Source organism: Mustela lutreola, chromosome 7 (assembly GCF_030435805.1).
Source record: "Mustela lutreola isolate mMusLut2 chromosome 7, mMusLut2.pri, whole genome shotgun sequence".
Lineage (NCBI taxonomy): Eukaryota > Metazoa > Chordata > Mammalia > Carnivora > Mustelidae > Mustela > Mustela lutreola.
In genome coordinates this window covers 12970783-12989576 of record NC_081296.1, presented here as the reverse complement: position 1 = coordinate 12989576, position 18794 = coordinate 12970783, and the positions used below count along the sequence as shown (strand labels likewise).

Sequence of the window (18794 nt, the reverse complement as noted above, 5' to 3'; positions counted from 1 at the left end):
AACTACAGACAGTAATAGGATTCCAGCATCTAATGGAGGCAGAGTTTGTGGTCCGCGGCAAACAGGGTTATTCAAAAGGTAATCGAGAAATCCCAAGGAGAGGCTCCTCCACCCTCCCAGACAAATGGCCCCTTTCCTCTGTAATCTGAGTTCAGAGTCACAGGTCTCCTTCCAGCTGACTCACAAAGCCAAACAAAATGCTTTGAGCCAATTCCTCTTTGAAAGGGGCAGCTGCTCAGGTGATGTGTGGTGCAAGCCATTTAGGCTGGCCCGGGGTCCTACCAGGGCTACTGGGGAAAGTGTTCTGCTCTCAGCCACTCACAGCCAAAGGTTAAGATGAGCACGGGCTCAGGAATGGGAGGGAAATCGCTGACTTCATTTTTATCCCCCTGGCAGAGGGGAAGTTATAAAAGCCGCTTTCTGAGCAGTGAACCAGAAATGAGTTCATCTCTCCTGCTACTTAGTTGTGTTTCCCCAGGCAAACCGTGGAATCTTTGAGTCTCTTCAGTGAGGAAAAGAGGTGGGATTAGGTCTGTGAGACCCCTTTCCACATTAGGGTTCTTTTCTGCAAACATCTCTACCTCATAAATATTCTGCCATGCATGAGACAGCGGAAGGAAACAGATCAGCTACTGTCACAGGATTATGAAAACTTTCCATCTTCTCCAAGTTTTGCATTTCAGCTAAAGCTTAAGTACCAAACAATAGTTGTCAAGACACTTCTCATTTAAAGTCAAGTCCAAGACCCTCTCTGCAAGGCTGCAAAGGGTAAAGTAAAGAGCCACTTTTACCAGTGTTGACTATTATTTACTCCTAAGCTTTATTTAAAATTTCACTGGAGGGGCGCATGGGTGGCTCAGCGGATTGAGCCGCTGCCTTCGGCTCAGGTCATGATTTCGGGGTCCTGGGATTGAGTCCCACATCGGGCTCTCTGCTCAGCAGGGAGCCTGCTTCCCCCTCTCTCTCTGCCTGCCTCTCTGCCTACTTGTGATCTCTCTCTCTCTGTCAAATAAATAAATAAAATCTTTAAAAAATTTTTTTCACTGGAGCTTAGAGTGAGAACTTCTTTAAAAAGGTGTATGTGCCAGGGAACCTAGGTGGCTCAGTCAGTTAAGCATCCGCCTGCAGCTCAGGTCATGATCTAAGGGTCCTAGGATCCAGCCTCCTATCCAGCTCCCTGCTCATCAGGGATTCTGCTTCTCCCTCTGCCTCTGCTCCTCCCCCACTTGTGCTCGTGCTCTTTCTCTCTCAAATAAATAAATAAAATCTTTTTAAATGGGTGGGGGTTATGTGCCATAGGCTCCCCCTCCTCACATTTTCCCCATAGGTGGGGAAATGCTTTCCCCTCATTTTAAGGCAGGTGAGCTGCCTGATGATGAGTCTTAAAACAACAACTCAGAGAGATTGACAGGTGCTCCTGGAGTTTGCAGGACTCAGGGACTGCCATGCACATCTGAGTAAATCCAAAGGCAAGAGGGTTGGACTGGACGAAGGGGGCAGAAAGAAGGAAGAACTAAATTGGGAATGGCCCATTCTTCAAGTTAGACTGCACAAAGGTGTGTACATGTTTTCCAAAAACCCACTATGGACCCTACAATAGGAACCAGATAGATCTTTAAAAAGACTGTCCCCAAAAGCTTCCTACCAGAGGCAGTCAGTCTCATCGGGAAGCGGCTGCACCATGCCATCAGAGGTAAGTGGTTGGGATATTGTAAGTGGCCATCCAGAAAAGGTATTACCTAAGTTACTGAACTGTAGCCAGAGATTCCTACTAGGGAAATTTCTGTGGAACACACTAATAGGTCCCCTGAAAAGGGCTGGCATCTGCACATCTGCACCCAGAAGGGGATGCCAGATGCAAATGTCCTATTCCATGAGAGCCTCCTGGCTTCTCCTCTCTCCCCTCCTCAAAGTCAACCCTACAAGGGCCAGAAGCCACTACTAGGAAGGTATATGACCGGACAAACAAATACCAAACACACTATCTTCCTCCCTCTTCCCACTACAGATTTCCTGAGGCTGTCACAAAGACAGGGAGGGATGAAGAGGGTTTTTGCCAATATTTTCTTATGAAAATTTTTAGACATTCAGCAAAAGTTGAAAAAAGTTTATGGTGAACCCCTATAGACAGACCCATCATCTATCTTTCTCACATATCTATCCATTCATTACTCCCTCTTCGTTTCATGCATTTCAAAGTGAACTGCAGACATCAATATACATGTCCTAATACCTCAGCATGCATTAACTAGGGTTCGCTACAGTTTTACATACGATGAAATCAGAAATCTTCACTATATGTTTGTTGAGTTTGACAAATGCGTATGTATAACCCAAAACTCATCAAATAAAGAACATTACCGTAACCCCCCAAAGTCCCCTTCATGTTTTTTTATCAGTCAATTGCCTCCCACTTTTAGATTTTTTTCAAGCATAGATTGGGTTAGCCAAATTTTAGAATTCCATGTAAATTAAACCATATAGTTTGAGAAGTTCTTTAGAGATCTTGGGTATCAGCCCTTTGTCTGTACTGTCATTTGTGAATATCTTCTCCCATTCCGCGGGTTGCCTCTTTGTTTTGTTGACTGTTTCCTTTGATGTGCGGAAGCTTTTGATATCGATTTGGAGGGGAAGGAGGTAGGGGATTGAGTGAGCCTGGTGGTGGGTATTAAGAAGAGCACATATTGCATGGAGCACTGGGTATGGTGCCTAAACAATGAATTCAGGAACACTGAAAAGAAATAAAATAAAGTGAAAAAAAACTTTTTAAAAATAAAAAATAAAAAAATATATAGTAATGACCCTTCATTTCAGCAAAATGTTTTTGATAGTCAACACTATTGCTCTACATATCAACAGCTCTTTTACTTGTACTGGTGGCAGATTACGAGACTTTGCTTATGCATTCTGTTTGTGGACCGGAGGACTGTGTCGTTTTTGGCTGTATGAGTAAAACTATTATGTTCTTCTATAAGTCTTGTTGTTGTTTTTTTTTAAATATACATTTTCATTGATTAAATACCTACAGTGAAGTGACTGGATTTACAAGTTAAGTATATGTTTACTTTTATAAGGAAATTCTAGAAACTTTTGAGCGTGATCATACGTTATATTCCCACCAGCAATATGAGAGAATTTCAGTTGCTCCACATTCTTGCCAACATTATTGTTTAACCTTTCTAAACAACCATTTGGTGGGTGTGAGTGGTATCTTGTTCTTGTTGTGGTTTAATTTATGTTTCTTTTTTCTTTAAGATTTTATTTATTTTTTTGACAGAGGGAGACACAGCAAGAGAGGGAACACAAGCAGGGGGAGTGGGACAGGGAGAAGCAGGCTTCATGCTGAGCAGTGAGCCTGACGCGGGGCTCAATCCGAGCCGAAGGCAGCTGCTTAACAACTGAGCCACCCAGGTTCCCCTTAATTTATATTTCTTTGATGAGTAATCTTGTTGAGCATTTGTTCCACTTGTGTATCATCCTTGTAAAGTGTCTCCTGAAATCTTTTCTTCTTCTAGACGGTAGTTTTTATTGTTGTTGCCATTGTTCTTTTATCTTTTTATTGTGAGGTTATAAAAAATCCTCCCATACCCTCAAATCTAGTCCTTTGTCAGAAAATGTTTATAAATATTTCTTCCCAGTCTTTGGCTTGCATATTCATTGTCTTAATGTATCTTGTGATTAGCAGAAGTTCATATCAATATTTCTGGTAGATCCTGTATCAGTTGTTACAAGATGTATTTTCAAAAATTGTGTTTATTTCATCCACATTGTTGAATCTGCCACCATAAAGTTGATCATGATAATCTCTTTTTTTCAGGTTTTATATATTTATTCAGAAATTGATGCAACTGCGGAATGATGCATTTTTAGCACTATGAAATCCAATGTCTTGAAATCCTTTTTCCCCGCAGTTCTATTTATTACCGTGATGTAATCCTGAAGAAATTTTCTTATCTGAAGTTTTTCATGCATTCAGGTATTTTGCATGATGTCTGATGTGCTCAGTACTAAAGACTGCAATGAAGTAGTAGCTATGATCATAACCCTCTTGTAATCTGAAAACAAAAGGGACTTTCTTTTCTGTACTGACAGCTAAGAAGTTATCAGGTAGTAATTGTCCATCTGTAGGCCACTGGCCACTTTTCCTGGATCAAGTAGTATGTCCAGCTGAACACCTGGATAGGACTTCACAAGATGGGTAGCAACATCAGCCTTCCATTTACTTTGATCTGTTCCCAAATATCCGCTAAAGACTTTATTCCCTCCCCAAGGACAGAGCGCTGAGTTGCAAATTGGAGCAAATGCTGACACAGATTTGGACTTTCCAGGATTCTTCAAAGCCCATATCAGAGCTCTGTGGCCTCCCCTAGAGTGGCCAAAAATAGACCTCCTTTAGGGGGTCCATTGCAAAACTGGCATTTATGAGATGGGGAAGCTCTGCCGTTACATAAGAGTACATTCTATAGTTCGTTTTCCAAGGATTTTCAGTGGCATCTACTTCGAAACCCAGCACGAGTGCCAAAGTCCTAGCTCTTGTCTTCTCCTGTAATACTGCAGCCAGGAGGGCTGTCATCTGGAGAAAGGACGACAAGGCCATGTTCAGCGGCAGCTTGATGATAACCAGACTTTGATATAAAATTTCGTTCCATGCAAGTTAAACCAGATAGCCATGCAGCGCAGGACGTTTTCCGGCTTCTGACTCGGGTGGTAAGTAAGATAGCAAATTTCACTTGGCAGTTCAGTCCAACACTGTCATGTTCAAAAACGTTCTGCAATCCTCCAAAGCACGTGGTGCTGGAAATCTGTCTCCTGACCACTGCTACTTGCTTTTTTTTTTTTTTTTTCCCTGCACCAAAGGATGGATGATTCTCGGCGATGGGAGGCAGGCAGGGAAACAAGCAGCAGCCGGAGTGGAAAGGTGGGACCTCATCTTCTAAACTTGTTCAGAATACTCTTATCCTCCTTGTGTCCTTAGGATCTGCAGTGATCATCCCTCTTTCACTTCCGATATGGAGAATTAGTGTTTTCTCCCTTTTATTGCACGCTCAGCGTAACTAGTGGGTTACTAATTCCAATCTTTTCAAAGAGCCAATTGCCTTGTTACAAAACAATTGCTTGGTTGATTTTCTTTCTTTTCTGTTTTCATTTGTCCGGTCCTGCACTTTTATTTTTATGATTTCCTTCCTACTACTTTCCTCGGATTTTCCTTGCCTTTTTAGTTCCACCTATCCTCTTTAGGTCATTAATTTTAGACTTTCCCCTTTTTCTATTATAAGCATAGATAGCTATAAAGTTCCCTGTAAGACCTACTATGGTTGTATTCTATAAATGTTGATACGTTCTATTTATTATCATTCAGATTACAATGTTTTCTATATCCTCCTGAGATTTATTTTTCTGTGACCCATGGTTTATATTTCATCTCCAAATAGTTGAGACTTTCCTAGATATCTTATTGTTAATTTCTATTTTAATTTTATTGTGGTCCAGGAACATACGTGGATGGTTTCAATTTGATTTAAACTATTGCATGTTTTTTTATGACCCAAACTATGATCTATGCTGGTGAATACCATAAGCACTTGGAAAAATATGTGTATTCTGTGGCTGGTGGGTATAGTCTTCTGTAAGTTCGTTCAGGTTGGTTGATAGTGTAGTTCTGTTCAACTGTGTCTTCACTAAGTTTCCTTTAGTGGATGGATTGATTGGTTCAGGGATAGGTATTAAAATCACCAATAAACATTGTGGATTGTCTATTACTGCCTCATGTAGATTGAGACTGTTAGTAGGTACTTTCTTTTAATCTTTTTTTCAAGTTTTTTATTTAAATTCTAGTTAGTTAACATATATAGTAAAATTGATTGAAGGCATAGTTTTTATTGATTCATCACTTACATATACTCATATACTTACATATACTCATGCCAAGATACTTAGTTTTCTTTAATGTTATGTCTTCCTGATGAATTGATTCCTTTACTATCATGAAAGATCCTTCTTTTTCTTGACTTGTAATACACTTTATTTCATATTAATATAGCTACTTCAGACTTCTGTCACTTCATTTTTAGAGTGTATTTTACAACATGTTTATTTAAACCTATCTGTATTTTTATATTTAAAGTGAATCTCTTATAGACAGCATAGCAGTGGGTCTTGGGTTTTTAAATCAATTCTGGCAATCTTGACATATTAATTGGAGTGGGTAATTCATTAACAGTTAATGTTATTAAATATTGATTTGCTGGTGATTGATGTGATTGGAGTTAGGTCCATCATTTGCTTATTGTTTGTTTTGGTATTTTGTTTGTTTTCTGTTTGCCCTCCCAGCTTTTTCCCCTGTTCCCTTTTTCTCTGACTTCTTTTGGGAGACTTAAATATTTTTTATGATTCCATTTTAAATTATCCATTGAATTTTAGATATGTCTCCTTTCATCCTTTCCCATTGATTATGCTATTTATTAAAATATGAAAGAGAGGATAAGTTTTAAATTGGATGACATTTTAAAATTTTGCAATTATAAACGGGACAGGATTTCTTAAACCCTACAATTGTTCAGAAAAAGTATGGGATGCCAAAGACTTGTTCCAATGGATGGGTAAGAATCAATCCCAGAGCAACTCGGAAGGGTGAGGGAAGAAATGAGCCATTTCTAACTCTTCCTTACTAGATCCAATGCATTTGAGAAATTTTATATGAAATTATTTTTATTTTTTATAATTGTTACAAATACTACAGTTAATCCCAGATGATAAAATAGAAGCAGAGGAAGCTGATAGTAAGAAAGCAAGAATCATTGAGAACAGCCTTAACGCCTCACTTCACATTTGAGAAATATGTCAACATGATAGCTTTCCACACAGAGGATTGAAGGGTTTTCCCCTCTGTTACACTTCCTATTACATTCTGGATGAAAAATATTTTTTTCTTTCCATGGGAACCTATTAGAGATATTTGAGAACAATGCCAGCTCTAGACCAAAGTCTGATATGAGTGGAAATGTATTTCATTTCCTTTTTTTCCCCCCACATTTCCCTTTTGCCAGCTGAGAAAGAGGTCAAAAAAAATTGACATTAATTAAACCTCTACTATGGTCCAAGCTCTGTGTATGGACTTTATACACATTATCTCATTCAATCCCCAGAACTACCCTATCAGGTAGTTACTTTTACTTCTGCCATTTTACACAAAACATAAAGCTCACAAAATCTAGGAACTGTGTCCAAACCGACTTGGAAGTCATTGAATCATCAGGAAACTTTTTAAAATTGGCATGTAAATAGGACTTCTAGAAATGTCTCTTGAGGCAATTCTTACACTGATGTCCAAAGACATTTACAGTAATATTTTCCACCAAGTTGTTTATAATAATGGAAAACTGAAAGCAGGTGAAATACCCATCATTAGAAGAATGAGGTTAGTTATTCTATTATTGTTCCATAATATAGAACCCTGCACAGATGTTGACGGATAACATTAAGTTACAAAATTACATGAGCCCAAGAGACATGTTCAACAATATTCATCAGGTTTGTACATAAACACAAATAGGAAGGAAAAAGCACAGGTTATCTAAAGTGGTTATTTACTGGGCAAAGGGGAGAAAAATGGAAGAGGATTTGTAGTTTCAATATGTTCCGATATTGCATGGTGTCATCTATAGCCTGTATAATTTTTATAAGTATATTTATGGTTGGCATGATTAGTAGTAGGTAAAAAGACAACAGAATTGTTTTAATAGAATCCTTCCTTTTACCACAGCTCATTTCTATAGCTAGAACCTTCCCAGACTCTGAAGAAGGAGAACTCTAGAACCAGAAGACAGCAATATCGATGCTGGTGCCATAGGGTTGGAGAAGGCAGATCTGGGCAGCCAGATTTGGCAGCAGCCCTACATAGCAACCTCAGGGAATCTTGCAATTGACATAGTGCTCAATCAATGAATTAAATCGAAAAGCAGATCCATACCAGTTGTGACTTAGAAATAAAGGTTACTCGTATCATCAATAATAAGGTATAAGTAACATATAACAAAAGAAGCCATTCTACACTCTTCAAGATAAGCAAAAACTTTAAAGTCTAATAATAACACTGAGTAAAGCCAAAACCAAAATGAGCTGCCCAACATCACTTATAGGAACACAAATTATTACAATCGCTTTAAATAGTTTGTCGATATCTGGTTAAGTTGGAGACAAGCCTGCCCCACACATTAGCAATACCACATACGTAAGAGATTCTTTTTAAGAGACCCACGCAGGAATACAGATGGCAATACTGTAGTACTTATGGTGTGCTATGTCCATATGGTAGAATATTAGTCAGCAGGGAAATTAAATAGACTAGAGCTACCCATTTCAACATGGATCAATCTTGGAAAGATAAAAATGAGCACAGGAAGCATCAGCTGTATCTGCAATGTTTTATTTTGCCAAAAAAAAAGGGGGGGAGGGAGAGACACTGAATCACAAAAGAAAAATAAAAGAATCTGAAATCTACATAGAAAAATATCTATATTTTTGAGACTTTGAGGTTGGATACATTAGTGTCAGTTGTGTTAGTCTCTAACTTTTCTGTATTTTTGAAGAATTTAATAGGAAGAAAAAAGACTAAAGATATAGGAAAGAATATTCTGAGAAAATACACCAAAATTTTAATGATTGTTTCTAAATCTTAAGAGTCTAAGTGACCTTAATTTTCCTTTTTATATTTTTCTATGTTCTATTTGTATGTATAAAATGTGTATTTCATTTATAACAATAAAAGTGGGTTATTTTAAAGTTAATATATACAATTTCTGTGACATATGATGAAACTATGAAATACAGGTACAGCAAAAAGAACCAGAAATAGACTAAGCTATTAACAGTTGTTAATCTTTGAAGTCTGGGTAATGGGTGGCTTTTTGCTCATACTTTTCTCTGAATACCAATTTTCCTATAGTGGGAAAGTACAGTATTTGTGAAAGTTGGCTTACATGAAAGGCTAGAGGTCTTATTTTTTTTTTAAGATTTATTTATTTATTTGAGAGAAAAACAGAGAGCAAGTAGGGGGAGGGACAGAAGGAGAGGGAGCAAGAGAATCTCAAGCAGACTCCCCACTGAGCACAGAGTCCCACATGGGGCTCCATCGCATGACCAAGATCATGACCTGAGGCGAAATCAAAAGCCAGTTACCTAGCCAACCAAGCCACCTGGTGCCTCACGGCTAGAGGTTTTAAATGAAAAGAAATTCAAATAATTTTTTCCAACATTGTAAAATGTTCATAGCCCTAATGATAAACTAAGTTATAAAGAAAAAAAAAATCTGTTCTTAAAGAAGAATTGAATTAGAGCCAGATAATTTTTAAATGAAGTCTGGTATGATAGTGCAATTTATATTGATATTCCATGAATGCTAGCTCTGCTAATCAAAATATTGAGTTAAATAGCATGAGCTATTCCCTAAATAAATTCCAGGAGTGGGGGTTATTGGCAAAGGGGGAACATAAGGTCCTAAATGGCCCAGTGACCTGAGTTGTCTCCACGCAGAAGGAAGCATGAGTCATTTAATCAATGCTGTGTCTTTTATAAATCGTCAGGAACTCTCCCAGGAAGGCTTTAAGAGATAGATTCCTTATTACCACTGATATATGTTCCAATTAAATGTTTCACATCACCCTCCTGGGACTGCCCAGCCAAAAGGGAAAGAAAGATGTGATCCCTGCCTTCTGACTCCCACTGTCAACAAGATTCTTGCACATTAGGAGGGGCCGTGACCAGCCTGTGGACTAAAATCTGTAATAGAAAATGACCGCACTGCCCCAGCAATCTTGATGCTCTGCTCTAGAATCAGTGCAAAGCTCTGACGACCTTAGGATTTCCACACACCTGTGCAGAGAGGCCGCTTCAAATAGAAGAGCAATGTTTTCTTTCTGGAGAAAAAAAAAGAATCCAGGAGAATTCTACCACCCCTTCCTCCGACACTGCTCTCCTGTCCATCCCGTTACGGCAACCAAACCCCAGGAAACAGCTGCCCTTGCTGGTCAGAAGTTGTCCACCATCTGTGCCAGGTGATGAGTTTTCCAAAGCACATGTGTAACCAATTATCTTAGAGGATCTGAACAGTAATGACTCAAGGTGTGAAAACCCAGGATTATTGACCCAAAGTGTACAAATGGAAAATACAGAGAATTGAAGCATCTCGCCAAGGTCACCTCCTTCAGAGTGGATAAGCCAGTGTGGCTGCAGGCAAGAAGAACGAAAAAGTGAACACGGTAGGAAGAAAGGATCAGGGCAGAGAAGCAAATGAAATACTGAATTTTTAAATTTACATCAGGTTTAGCCTTTTCTATTTTGCCCTTTTCTTAGGTTAATGAGACGCTACAGACACATTTCCATGATAGCTTTATTTCCATTCCTTTAGAGGCTTCTGACTAACCACAGGAAATGCAGCTGACCTGTTCCCTTGTTGTTTAATGGCCTCATCTTCCCTCCCCTTCCCACTCTGCTATCTCAACACCCATATAAGACATACAAGAATTTGGGTGTCTCAAGACTTTGCAGCTTTCTGCTCGGCTAATTACCCCCAATGGAAAAATAACTGGTCCACATACTTGGAGCAATACGGTAATCGAGCTACTAAATGCTCCTTTTGCTAATGACATGTTTTTTCAATATGTTCAAATGAGAGGCTCATTGGAAATTATTCACTTTCTTCTGAGTTGCAAAGGAAAATGAAAGGCAAATTATGGCTGTATAAGCACGTGTTTGCACAGATCCTATCCCACTGAATTAATTAGCCATCTACAGAGCTATTGATGGCTAGCTCTTTCCTTCAGCCTTTGCACTTACCAGGTGGAAATGATTAAAGATTTAATTTCCTTGAGGGGTCATTTAGGTTGGAGATGTCACCTTTGTAATATAGAAGTCATAACATCCACCAGAGAGAAGAAGAGAACAGTGGCTTCCATAAGTATATCAACAGTGGGAAGAGAGGTAATGGAGTGTCAATTTGAAAGGAACTCAGGCCTGCTTAGGCACTCTGATTTTTCAGATGAGGAAACTGGGACCCAGACACATTAAGGAGGTTGATCAAATTCAGTCAGCTGTGTGTAGCAGAATTGAAACTAGGAGCTATGTACTGGCCTCTCCCTGCCTCCCCTCCATCCCGTAGCCTACAGTGCCAGTTCAAGACAGAAGCAAATTCGAGATAATGTGGACTCAGGGAGGGGTGCCTGGGACAAAATACCAATGCACTCTGGCAATTTTCTGCAAATTCTTTAATTGCATGACTTCATTGGTTCAAAGACTTTGCTTCACTCACACATAAGCCAACACACACAGTCCAAAAGAGATAATTCATCATTATCCTACTCTACTTGGGGTGGGGAGTCCAGCCAGAATGAAGAAGAGGCAAGATCCCTTCATATACTCTTATCTGGACAAAATGACAAGACGGAAAAATTCAACACACAAAAAAAAAGAACAAGAGGCAGTACCGAAGGCTAGGGACCTAATCAATACAGACATTGGTAATATGTCAGATCTAGAGTTCAGAATGACAATTCTCAAGGTTCTAGCCGGGCTCGAAAAAGGCATGGAAGATATTAGAGAAACCCTCTCGAGAGATATAAAAGCCCTTTCTGGAGAAATAAAAGAACTAAAATCTAACCAAGTTGAAATCAAAAAAGCTGTTAATGAGGTGCAATCAAAAATGGAGGCTCTCACTGCTAGGATAAATGAGGCAGAAGAAAGAATTAGTGATATAGAAGACCAAATGACAGAGAATAAAGAAGCTGAGCAAAAGAGGGACAAACAGCTACTGGACCACGAGGGGAGAATTCGAGAGATAAGTGACACCATAAGACGAAACAACATTAGAATAATTGGGATTCCAGAAGAAGAAGAAAGAGACAGAGGAGCAGAAAGTATACTAGAGAGAATTATTGGGGAGAATTTCCCCAATATGGCAAAGGGAACGAGCATCAAAATTCAGGAGGTTCAGAGAACGCCCCTCAAAATCAATAAGAATAGGCCCACACCCCATCACCTAATAGTAAAATTTACAAGTCTCAGTGACAAAGAGAAAATCCTGAAAGCAGCCCGGGAAAAGAAGTCTATAACATACAATGGTAAAAACATTAGATTGGCAGCTGACTTATCCACAGAGACCTGGCAGGCCAGAAAGAGCTGGCATGATATTTTCAGAGCACTAAATGAGAAAAACATGCAGCCCAGAATACTATATCCAGTTAGGCTATCATTAAAAATAGAAGGAGAGATTAAAAGCTTCCAGGACAAACAAAAACTGAAAGAATTTGCAAACACCAAACCAGCTCTACAGGAAATCTTGAAAGGGGTCCTCTAAGCAAAGAGAGAGCCTACAAGTGGTAGATCAGAAAGGAACAGAGACCATATACAGTAACAGTCACCTTACAGGCAATACAATGGCCCTAAATTCATATCTCTCAATAGTTACCCTGAATGTTAATGGGCTTAATGCCCCTGTCAAAAGACACAGGGTATCAGAATGGATAAAAAAACAAAACCCATCTATATGTTGCCTCCAAGAAACACATTTTAAGCCCGAAGACACCTCCAGATTTAAAGTGAGGGGGTGGAAAAGAATTCACCATGCTAATGGACATCAGAAGAAAGCAGGAGTGGCAATCCTTATATCAGATCAATTAGATTTTAAGCCAAAGACTATAATAAGAGATGAGGAAGGACACTATATCATACTCAAAGGGTGTGTCCAACAAGAAGATTTAACAATTTTAAATATCTATGCCCCCAACGTGGGAGCAGCCAACTATATAAACCAATTAATAACAAAATCAAAGAAACACATCAACAATAATACAATAATAGTAGGGGACTTTAACACTCCCCTCACTGAAATGGACAGATCATCCAAGCAAAAGATCAGCAAGGAAATAAAGGCCTTAAACGACACACTGGACCAGATGGACATCACAGATATATTGAGAACATTTCATCCCAAAGCAACAAAATACACATTCTTCTCTAGTGCACATGGAACATTCTCCAGAATAGATCATATCCTCGGTCCTAAATCAGGACTCAACCGGTATCAAAAGATTGGGATCATTCCCTGCATATTTTCAGACCACAATGCTCTAAAGCTAGAACTCAACCACAAAAGGAAGTTTGAAAAGAACCCAAATACATGGAGACTAAACAGCATCCTTCTAAAGAATGAATGGGTCAACCGGGAAATTAAAGAAGAATTGAAAAAAATCATGGAAACAAACGATAATGAAAATACAACGGTTCAAAATCTGTGGGACACAACAAAGGCAGTCCTGAGAGGAAAATATATAGCGGTACAAGCCTTTCTCAAGAAACAAGAAAGGTCTCAGGTACACAACCTAACTCTACACCTAAAGGAGCTGGAGAAAGAACAAGAAAGAAACCCTAAGCCCAGCAGGAGAAGAGAAATCATAAAGATCAGAGCAGAAATCAATGAAATAGAAACCAAAAAAACAATAGAGCAAATCAACGAAACTAGGAGCTGGTTCTTTGAAAGAATTAATAAAATTGATAAATCCCTGGCCCGACTTATCAAAAAGAAAAGAGAAAGGACCCAAATAAATAAAATCATGAATGAAAGAGGAGAGATCACAACTAACACCAAAGAAATACAAACTATTATAAGAACATACTATGAGCAACTCTACGGCAATAAATTTGACAATCTGGAAGAAATGGATGCATTCCTAGAAACATATAAACTACCACAACTGAACCAGGAAGAAATAGAAAGCCTGAACAGACCCATAACCAGTAAGGAGATTGAAACAGTCATTAAAAATCTCCAAACAAACAAAAGCCCAGGGCCAGACAGCTTCCCGGGGGAATTCTACCAAACATTTAAAGAAGAACTAATTCCTATTCTCCTGAAACTGTTCCAAAAAATAGAAATGGAAGGAAAACTTCCAAACTCATTTTATGAGGCCAGCATCACCTTGATCCCAAAACCAGACAAGGATCCCACCAAAAAAGAGAGCTATAGACCAATATCCTTGATGAACACAGATGCGAAAATACTCAACAAAATACTAGCCAATAGGATTCAACAGTACATTAAAAAGATTATTCAGAGGGGAGGAGTCAAGATGGCGGAGAAGTAGCAAGCTGAGACTGCTTCAGCTAGCCGGAGATCAGCTAGATAGCTTATCTAAAGATTGCAAACACCTGAAAATCCATCGGCAGATCGAAGAGAAGAAGAACAGCAATCCTGGAAACAGAAAAACAACCACTTTCTGAAAGGTAGGACCGGCGGAGAAGTGAATCCAAAGCGACGGGAAGATAGACCCCGGGGGGAGGGGCCGGCTCCCGGCAAGCGGCGGAGCAACCGCGCACAAAATCAGGACTTTTAAAAGTCTGTTCCGCGGAGGGACATCGCTCCAGAGGCTAAACCGGAGCGAAGCCCACGCGGGGTCAGCGTGGCCTCAGGTCCCGCAGGGTCACAGAAGGATCGGGGGTGTCTGAGTGTCGCAGAGCTTGCGGGTATTGGAACGGGAAAGCCGGCTACAGAGACAGAGCCGACAGTAAGCTCGCAGCTCCGTGTTACCTTGAACCGGTCGCAGGCTCGGTGAGCTCGGAGCGCGGCCGGAGGTCAGGCAGACGGGAGTAACTGGGCGCTGTTCTCTGAGGGCGCACTGAGGAGTGGGGCCCTGGGCTCTCGGCTCCTCCGGGCCGGAGACCAGGAGGCCGCCATTTGTATTCCCGTCCTCTGGAACTCTACGGAAAGCGCTCAGGGAACAAAAGCTCCTGAAAGCAAACCCGAGCGGATTACTCACCCCGGCCCCGGGTAAGGGCGGTGTAATTCCGCCTGGGGCAAAGACACTTGAAAATCACTACAACAGGCCCCTCCCCCAGAAGATCAACAAGAAATCCAGCCGAGACCAAGTTCACCTACCAAGGAGTGCGGTTTCAATACCAAGGAGAGCAGCAGAATTCCAGAGGAGGAGAAAGCCAAGCACGGAACTCATGGCTTTTTTCCTGTGATTTTTTTTAGTCTTGCAGTTAATTTAATTTTTTCTTTTTCATTTTTTTTTTTCTCGCCTTCGGGTAAAAATTTTTTTTTTTTTTTAACTGTTACCTTTTTCTTTTTTAACGATTTTTTACTAGTTTATCTAATATATATATATATTTTTTTACATTTTTCTTAGGTGTTTTCTTTTTTAAAAAAAATTCTTTTTTTTTTTTTTTTCTTTTTTCTTTCTTCCTTTTTGAACCTCTTTTTATCCCCTTTCTCCCCACTCACGATTTTGGATCTCTTCTAATTTGGCTAAAGCATATTTTCCTGGGGTTGTTGCCACCCTTTTAGTATTTTACTTGCCCCTTCATTTACTCTTATCTGGACAAAATGACAAGACGTAAAAATTCACCACAAAAAAAAGAACAAGAGGCAGTACCGAAGGCTAGGGACCTAATCAATACAGACATCGGTAATATGTCAGATCTAGAGTTCAGAATGACAATTCTCAAGGTTCTAGCCGGGCTCGAAAAAGGCATGGAAGATATTAGAGAAACCCTCTCGAGAGATATAAAAGCCCTTTCTGGAGAAATAAAAGAACTAAAATCTAACCAAGTTGAAATCAAAAAAGCTATTAATGAGGTGCAATCAAAAATGGAGGCTCTCACTGCTAGGATAAATGAGGCAGAAGAAAGAATTAGTGATATAGAAGACCAAATGACAGAGAATAAAGAAGCTGATCAAAAGAGGGACAAACAGCTACTGGACCACGAGGGGAGAATTCGAGAAATAAGTGACACCATAAGACGAAACAACATTAGAATAATTGGGATTCCAGAAGAAGAAGAAAGTGAGAGGGGAGCAGAAGGTATACTGGAGAGAATTATTGGGGAGAATTTCCCCAATATGGCAAAGGGAACAAGCATCAAAATTCAGGAGGTTCAGAGAATGCCCCTCAAAATAAATAAGAATAGGCCCACACCCCGTCACATAATAGTAAAATTTACAAGTCTCAATGACAAAGAGAAAATCCTGAAAGCAGCCCGGGAAAAGAAGTCTATAACATACAATGGTAAAAATATTAGACTGGCAGCTGACTTATCCACAGAGACCTGGCAGGCCAGAAAGAGCTGGCATGATATTTTCAGAGCACTAAATGAGAAAAACATGCAGCCAAGAATACTATATCCAGCTAGGCTATCATTGAAAATAGAAGGAGAGATTAAAAGCTTCCAGGACAAACAACAACTGAAAGAATTTGCAAATACCAAACCAGCTCTACAGGAAATATTGAAAGGGGTCCTCTAAGCAAAGAGAGAGCCTACAAGTGGTAGATCAGAAAGGAACAGAGACCATATACAGTAACAGTCACCTTACAGGCAATACAATGGCACTAAATTCATATCTCTCAATAGTTACCCTGAATGTGAATGGGCTAAATGCCCCTGTCAAAAGACACAGGGTATCAGAATGGATAAAAAAACAAAACCCATCTATATGTTGCCTCCAAGAAACACATTTTAAGCCCGAAGACACCTCCAGATTTAAAGTGAGGGGGTGGAAAAGAATTCACCATGCTAATGGACATCAGAAGAAAGCAGGAGTGGCAATCCTTATATCAGATCAATTAGATTTTAAGCCAAAGACTATAATAAGAGATGAGGAAGGACACTATATCATACTCAAAGGGTGTGTCCAACAAGAAGATTTAACAATTTTAAATATCTATGCCCCCAACGTGGGAGCAGCCAACTATATAAACCAATTAATAACAAAATCAAAGAAACACATCAACAATAATACAATAATAGTAGGGGACTTTAACACTCCCCTCACTGAAATGGACAGATCATCCAAGCAAAAGATCAGCAAGGAAATAAAGGCCTTAAACGACACACTGGACCAGATGGACATCACAGATATATTGAGAACATTTCATCCCAAAGCAACAAAATACACATTCTTCTCTAGTGCACATGGAACATTCTCCAGAATAGATCATATCCTCGGTCCTAAATCAGGACTCAACCGGTATCAAAAGATTGGGATCATTCCCTGCATATTTTCAGACCACAATGCTCTAAAGCTAGAACTCAACCACAAAAGGAAGTTTGAAAAGAACCCAAATACATGGAGACTAAACAGCATCCTTCTAAAGAATGAATGGGTCAACCGGGAAATTAAAGAAGAATTGAAAAAAATCATGGAAACAAACGATAATGAAAATACAACGGTTCAAAATCTGTGGGACACAACAAAGGCAGTCCTGAGAGGAAAATATATAGCGGTACAAGCCTTTCTCAAGAAACAAGAAAGGTCTCAGGTACACAACCTAACTCTACACCTAAAGGAGCTGGAGAAAGAACAAGAAAGAAACCCTAAGCCCAGCAGGAGAAGAGAAATCATAAAGATCAGAGCAGAAATCAATGAAATAGAAACCAAAAAAACAATAGAGCAAATCAACGAAACTAGGAGCTGGTTCTTTGAAAGAATTAATAAAATTGATAAATCCCTGGCCCGACTTATCAAAAAGAAAAGAGAAAGGACCCAAATAAATAAAATCATGAATGAAAGAGGAGAGATCACAACTAACACCAAAGAAATACAAACTATTATAAGAACATACTATGAGCAACTCTACGGCAATAAATTTGACAATCTGGAAGAAATGGATGCATTCCTAGAAACATATAAACTACCACAACTGAACCAGGAAGAAATAGAAAGCCTGAACAGACCCATAACCAGTAAGGAGATTGAAACAGTCATTAAAAATCTCCAAACAAACAAAAGCCCAGGGCCAGACAGCTTCCCGGGGGAATTCTACCAAACATTTAAAGAAGAACTAATTCCTATTCTCCTGAAACTGTTCCAAAAAATAGAAATGGAAGGAAAACTTCCAAACTCATTTTATGAGGCCAGCATCACCTTGATCCCAAAACCAGACAAGGATCCCACCAAAAAAGAGAGCTATAGACCAATATCCTTGATGAACACAGATGCGAAAATACTCAACAAAATACTAGCCAATAGGATTCAACAGTACATTAAAAAGATTATTCAGAGGGGAGGAGTCAAGATGGCGGAGAAGTAGCAAGCTGAGACTGCTTCAGCTAGCCGGAGATCAGCTAGATAGCTTATCTAAAGATTGCAAACACCTGAAAATCCATCGGCAGATCGAAGAGAAGAAGAACAGCAATCCTGGAAACAGAAAAACAACCACTTTCTGAAAGGTAGGACCGGCGGAGAAGTGAATCCAAAGCGACGGGAAGATAGACCCCGGGGGGAGGGGCCGGCTCCCGGCAAGCGGCGGAGCAACCGCGCACAAAATCAGGACTTTTAAAAGTCTGTTCCGCGGAGGGACATCGCTCCAGAGGCTAAACCGGAGCGAAGCCCACGCGGGGTCAGCGTGGCCTCAGGTCCCGCAGGGTCACAGAAGGATCGGGGGTGTCTGAGTGTCGCAGAGCTTGCGGGTATTGGAACGGGAAAGCCGGCTACAGAGACAGAGCCGACAGTAAGCTCGCAGCTCCGTGTTACCTTGAACCGGTCGCAGGCTCGGTGAGCTCGGAGCGCGGCCGGAGGTCAGGCAGACGGGAGTAACTGGGCGCTGTTCTCTGAGGGCGCACTGAGGAGTGGGGCCCTGGGCTCTCGGCTCCTCCGGGCCGGAGACCAGGAGGCCGCCATTTGTATTCCCGTCCTCTGGAACTCTACGGAAAGCGCTCAGGGAACAAAAGCTCCTGAAAGCAAACCCGAGCGGATTACTCACCCCGGCCCCGGGTAAGGGCGGTGTAATTCCGCCTGGGGCAAA

General features: G+C 40.2%; 1 pseudogene; it reads right to left on the bottom strand.

Moving 5' to 3' along the window:
• Nucleotides 1-3939: 3939 nt before the first annotated feature.
• The window catches only part of LOC131835446 (S-formylglutathione hydrolase-like), a 42313-nt pseudogene continuing 27458 nt past the window's right edge, over nt 3940-18794 (bottom strand).